The 6,899-nt window shown below is 41.0% G+C and overlaps 1 non-coding gene across 1 annotated transcript; it reads right to left on the bottom strand.

Moving 5' to 3' along the window:
- Positions 1 to 3,745: 3,745 nt before the first annotated feature.
- LOC130964843 (small nucleolar RNA R71) lies at positions 3,746 to 3,853 on the bottom strand. The gene has a single exon (XR_009080912.1). It is a non-coding gene; the product is annotated as a small nucleolar RNA R71 (small nucleolar RNA).
- Positions 3,854 to 6,899: the final 3,046 nt, after the last annotated feature.

A 6,899-nucleotide genomic window follows, 5' to 3' on the forward strand; every position in this document is an offset into this window, starting at 1 on the left:
TTTAGCGCAGACGCTGATGAGCGGATAATTTATACGCTTTTTGGCATTGTTTTTAGTATGTTTTTAGTAGTTTTAGTTGAGTTCTTAGTAGATTTTTATTAGTTTTTAGTTAAAATTCACTTTTCTGGACTTTACTATGAGTTTGTGTGTTTTTCTGTGATTTCAGGTATTTTCTGGCTGAAATTGAGGGACCTGAGCAAAAATCTGATCCAGAGACTAAAAAGGACTGCAGATGCTGTTGGATTCTGACCTCCCTGCACTCGAAGTGGATTTTCAGGAGCTACAGAAGCCCAATTGGCGCGCTCTCAACGGCGTTGGAAAGTAGACATCCTGGGCTTTCCAGCAATATATGATAGTTCATACTTTGCCTAAGATTTGATGGCCCAAACCGGCGTTCAAAGTCACCCTCAGAATTCCCAGCGTTAAACGCCGGAACTGGCACCAAAATGGGAGTTAAACGCCCAAACTGGCACAAAAGCTGGCGTTTAACTCCAAGAGGAGTCTCTACACGAAAAATGCTTCATTGCTCAGCCCAAGCACACACCAAGTGGGCCCGGAAGTGGATTTTTATGTCATTTACTCATCTCTGTACACCCTAGGCTACTAGTTCTCTATATATAGGACCTTTTACTATTGTATCTAGAGAGCCTTTTGATCATGTTTTTATGATTGAACTCACTTTGGGAGGCTGGCCATTCGGCCATGCCTAGACCTTGTTCTTATGTATTTTCAACGGTGGAGTTTCTACACACCATAGATTAAGGTGTGGAGCTCTGCTGTACCTCGAGTATTAATGCAATTACTATTGTTCTTCTATTCAATTCCGCTTGTTCTTTGTCCAAAATATCACTTGTTCTTCAACTTGATGAATGTGATGATCCGTGACACTCATCATCATTCTCACCTATGAACGTGTGACTGACAACCACCTCCGTTCTACCTTAGATTGGGTGAATATCTCTTGGATTCCTGATACACGATGCATGGTTGATCGCCTGACAACCGAGTGCTCGCCTGACAAACGAGCTAGCCATTCCGTGAGATCAGAGTCTTCGTGGTATAGGCAAGAACTGATGGCGGCATTCAAGAGAATCCGGAAGGTCTAACCTTGTCTGTGGTATTCTGAGTAGGATTCAATGATTGAATGACTGTGACGTGCTTCAAACTCCTAGCAGGCGGGGCGTTAGTGACAGACGCAAAAGAATCAATAGATTCTATTCCGGCCTGACCGAGAACCGACAGATGGATAGCCGTGCCGTGACAGGGTGCGTTGAACATTTCCACTGAGAGGATGGGAGGTAGCCACTGACAACGGTGAAACCCTTGCATAAGCTTGCCATGGAAAGGAGTAAGAAGGATTGGATGAAGACAGTAGGAAAGCAGAGATACGGAAGGGAAGGCATCTTCATGCGCTTATCTGAAGCTCTCACCAATGATATACATAAGTACCTCTATCTTTATCTTTATGTTTTATTCATCATCTATACCCATTTGAGTCTGCCCGACTAAGATTTACAAGGTGACCATAGCTTGCTTCATACCAACAATCTCCGTGGGATCGACCCTTACTCGCGTAAGGTTTATTACTTGGACGACCCAGTGCACTTGCTGGTTAGTTGTGCGAAGTTTTAGTGATCACGATTTCGTGCACCAAGTTTTTGGCGCCGTTGCCGGGGATTGTTTTGTGTATGGACAACTGACGGTTCATCTTGTTGCTTAGATTAGGTATTCTTCAGAGTTCTTAAGAATGAATTCTAGTGTTTCAAGGTGATGTTCTTATCATCACCAAAGCTGATTGATTCTTATCAATTTAGCTCTTGAATGCAATGTCCTGCTGAAGCTTGGCTAGCTATGTCTAATTCCTTTAGACTAAAGCTTTAGACTAACATTGCATGATTCCTGGAATTCTCATTAAGAATTTTGATACCTTTATTTTCTTCTTCTACTTAATTTTCGAAAAATCCAAAAAAAAAATTACAAAATCATAAAAACCAAAAATATTTCTTGTTTAAGTCTAGTGTCTCATTTTGAGTTTGGTGTCAATTGCATGTTTCTATTCTTCTTGCATTTTTCGAATTTATACATGTGTCTTCATTAATCTTCAAGTTGTTCTTGATGATTTTCTTGTTTTGATCTTTGAATTCTATTGACTGGAGTATTTCTGTTGTTTGTCATATGCATTCTCATTTTGTTAGTGTCAATAGTATACAAACTGCTAAGTTTGGTGTCTTGCATGCATTGTTATTTGATTTTAGTTGCATTTTTGATTATTAAAAAAATCCAAAAATATTTTTAATTTGTGTCTTTTCAAGTCAATAATACAGAGAACTGAAGATTCAGAACATACTGCAGAGGAATTATACAGAAAAAGCTGGGCGTTCAAAACGCCCAGTGAAGAAGGACAGACTGGCGTTTAAACGCCAGCCAGGGTACCTGGTTGGGCGTTTAACGCCCAAAAAGGTAGTACATTGGGCGTTAAACGCCAGAATGTGCACCATTCTGGGCGTTTAACGCCAGGATGGCACAAGGGGGAGGATTTTGTTTTCAAAATCAATTTTTTTCAAGTTTTCAAAGTTTTTCAAAATCAAATCTTTTTCAAATCATATCTTTTCAATCAAATGTTTTCAAAATCAATTTCTTTCCTTTTTCAAAGATACTTGCTAACAATTAATGATTTGATTGAACATTTCAAGTATGTTGCCTTTTCTGTTGAGAAAGGTTTAATGTTTGAATCATATCTTTTCTTGTTAGGCAAGTCATTAATTTTTAAAATCAAATCTTTTTAAAATTGTTTTCAAATCATATCTTTTCAATCATATCTTTTTAAAACCATAATTTTTCAAACATATCTCTTTAATCACATCTTTTTCAAAAATTAGTTTCCAATCAAATCTTTTTAATTTCTAATTTCAAATTCTTTTTCAAAAAAACACTTGATTTCTTTTCCACCCTTGGTTTTCGAAAATCAATTAAAGTTTTTCAAAATGTTTTTAAAATCTTTTTAATTAATTTTCGAAAAAGCTCTTCCCCTCTTCTCACATCCTTCTATTTATGGAGTACCACTCCTTCTCAATGCACAATTCGAACTCTATTTGACTAAGTTCGAATTCTTCTACCTGTTCCTTCTAATTTTCTTTTCTTCTGACACCTCAAGGAATCTCTATACTGTGACATAGAGGATTCCATATTTTCTTGTTCTCTTCTCTTTCATATGAGCAGGAGCAGAGACAAAGGCATTCTTGTTGAAGCTGACCCTGAACCTGAAAGGACCTTGAAGCAAAAGCTAAGAGAAGCTAAGGCACAACTCTCTGTAGAGGACCTAACAGAAATCTTCAAAGAAGAAGAACCCATGGCAGCCGAAAACAACAACAATGCAAGGAAGGTGCTGGGTGACTTTACTGCACCTACTCCCGACTTCTATGGGAGAAGCATCTCTATCCCTGCCATTGGAGCAAACAACTTTGAGCTTAAGCCTCAATTAGTTTCTCTAATGCAACAGAATTGCAAGTTCCATGGACTTCCATTGGAAGATCCTCATCAGTTCTTAGCTGAATTCTTGCAAATCTGTGACACAGTCAAGACTAATGGGGTTGACCCTGAAGTCTACAGACTTATGCTATTCCCTTTTGCTGTAAGAGACAGAGCTAGGATATGGTTGGACTCACAACCTAAAGAAAGCCTGGACTCATGGGAAAAGCTAGTCAATGCCTTCTTGGCAAAGTTCTTTCCACCTCAAAAATTGAGTAAGCTTAGAGTGGAAGTCCAAACCTTCAGACAGAAGGATGGAGAATCCCTCTATGAAGCTTGGGAAAGATACAAACAATTGATCAGAAAATGTCCTTCTGACATGCTTTCTGAATGGAGCATCATAGGTATTTTCTATGATGGTCTCTCTGAACTATCCAAGATGTCTTTGGATAGCTCTGCTGGAGGATCTCTTCATCTGAAGAAGACGCCTGCAGAAGCTCAAGAGCTAATTGAAATGGTTGCAAATAACCAATTCATGTACACTTCTGAAAGGAATCCTGTGAACAATGGGACAAGCCAGAAGAAAGGAGTTCTTGAGATTGATACTCTGAATGCCATATGGGCTCAGAACAAAATATTGACTCAGCAAGTCAATTTAATTTCTCAAAGTCTGTCTGGAATGCAAAATGCACCAAGCAGTACTAAGGATGCTTCATCGGAAGAAGAAGCCTATGATCCTGAGAACCCTTCAATGGAATAGGTGAATTACCTAGGAGAACCCTATGGAAACACCTATAATTCTTCATGGAGAAATCACCCAAATTTCTCATGGAAGAATCAAGAGAGACCTCAACAAGGTTTCAACAACAATAAGGGTGGAAGAAACAGGTTTAGCAATGGCAAGCCTTTTCCATCATCTTCTCAGCAACAGACAGAGAATTCTAAGCAGAATACCTCTGACTTAGCAACCATGGTCTCTGATCTAATCAAGACCACTCAAAGTTTTATGACTGAAACAAGGTCCTCCATTAGGAATTTGGAGGCACAAGTGGGACAGCTGAGCAAGAAAGTTACTGAACTCCCTCCAAGTACTCTTCCAAGCAATACAGAAGAAAATCCCAAAGGAGAGTGCAAGGCCATCAACATGGCCGAATTTGGAGAGGAAGGAGAGGAAGTGAACGCCACTGAGGAAGACCTCAGTGGGCGTGCACTGACCTCCACTGAGTTCCCCAATGAGGAACCATGGGAATCTCAGGCTCAAAATGAGACCATAAAGATTCCATTGGACTTACTTCTGCCCTTCATGAGCTCTGATGAGTATTCTTCCTCTGAAGAGGATGAGTATGTCACTGAAGAGCAAGTTGCTAAATACCTTGGAGCAATCATGAAGCTAAATGACAAGTTATTTGGAAATGAGACTTGGGAGGATGAACCCCCTTTGCTCACCAAAGAATTGGATGACTTGTCTAGGCAGAAATTACCTCAAAAGAGACAATATCCTGGGATGTTTTCAATACCTTGTACCATAGGCACCATGACCTTCAAGAAGGCTCTGTGTGACTAAGGATCAAGTGTAAACCTCATGCCTCTCTCTGTAATGGAGAAGCTAGGGATCTTTGAGGTGCAAGCTGCAAGAATCTCACTAGAGATGGCAGACAATTCAAAGAAACAAGCTTATGGACTTGTAGAGGATGTTTTGGTAAAGATTGAAGACCATTACATCCCTACTGATTTTATAGTCCTAGAGACTGGGAAGTGCATGGATGAATCTATCATCCTTGGCAGACCCTTCCTAGCCACAGCAAAGGCTGTGATTGATGTTGATAGAGGTGAACTGATCATTCAAATAAATGAAAAATCCTTTGTGTTTAAGGCTCAAGGATATCCCTCTGTCACCATGGAGAGGAAGCATGAAGAGCTTCTCTCAAATCAGAGTCAAGCAGAGCCCCCACAGTCAAACTCTAAGTTTGGTGTTGGGAGGCCACAACCAAACTCTAAGTTTGGTGTTGAACCCCCACATTCAAACTCTAAGTTTGGTGTTGGGGGGTTCCAACATTGCTCTGAGTATCTGTGAGGCTCCATGAGAGCCCTCTATCAAGCTACTGACAGTAAAGAAGCGCTTGTTGGGAGGCAACCCAATGTTATATTTTATCTATTTTCCTTTGTTATTTTATTTTATTTTGTAGGTTGATGATCATGAGAAGTCACAAGATCAATTGAAAAAGCAAAAACAGAATGAAAAATAGAAAGAAAAATAGCACACCCTGGAGGAAGATGTTGCTGGCGTTTAAACGCCAGTAAGGCTAGCAGTTGGGCGTTTAACGCCCAGTCTGGCACCATTCTGGGCGTTTAACGCCAGAAAGGGGCACCAGACTGGCGTTAAACGCCAGAAAAGGGCAAGAACCTGGCGTTAAACGCCAGAAATGGGCACCAGCCCGGCGTTTAACGCCAGATTTGGCACAAAACGCAAATTTTCTTGCCACTTGGTGCAGGGATGACTTTTCCTTGACACCTCAGGATCTGTGGACCCCACAGGATCCCCACCTACCCCACCACCCTCTCTTTTCTTCTTCACCCATTCACCAATCACCTCAACACCTCTTCCCCAAAAACCCTTCACCTATCAAATCCCATCTTTCTCTTCACCACTCACATCCATCCTACCTCACCCTTCAAATTCAAACCACTTTCCCTCCCAAACCCACCCATACATGACCGAACCATGAGCCACCCCTCTCCTATATAAACCCTTCTTCACCCATTCATTTTCACACAACCTAAACACCACTTCTCCCCCTCTTTGGCCGAACACAAAGCCATTCCTTTCTTCCTTATTTCTTCTTCTACTCTCTTCTTTCTTCTTTCGCTCGAGGACGAGCAAACCTTTTAAGTTTGGTGTGGTAAAAGCATTGCTTTTTGTTTTTCCATAACCATTTATGGCATCTAAGGCTGGAGAAACCTCTAGAAAGAGGAAAGGGAAGGCAAAAGCTTCCACCTCCGAGTCATGGGAGATGGAGAGATTCATCTCAAGGGTGCATCAAGACCACTTCTATGAAGTTGTGGCCTTGAAGAAGGTGATCCCCGAGGTCCCTTTTTCACTCAAAAAGAGTGAATATCCGGAGATCCGACATGAGATCCGAAGAAGAGGTTGGGAAGTTCTCACCAACCCCATTCAACAAGTCGGAATCTTGATGGTTCAAGAGTTCTATGCCAATGCATGGATCACCAAGAACCATGATCAAAGTGTGAACCCGGATCCAAAGAATTGGCTTACTATGGTTCGGGGGAAATACTTGGATTTTAGTCCGGAAAATGTAAGGTTAGCATTCAACTTGCCCATGATGCAAGGAGATGAACATCCTTACACTAGAAGGGTCAACTTTGATCAAAGATTGGACCAAGTCCTCACTGACATTTGTGAAGAGGGCGCC

Source organism: Arachis stenosperma, chromosome 2 (assembly GCF_014773155.1).
Source record: "Arachis stenosperma cultivar V10309 chromosome 2, arast.V10309.gnm1.PFL2, whole genome shotgun sequence".
NCBI classification, from domain to species: domain Eukaryota; kingdom Viridiplantae; phylum Streptophyta; class Magnoliopsida; order Fabales; family Fabaceae; genus Arachis; species Arachis stenosperma.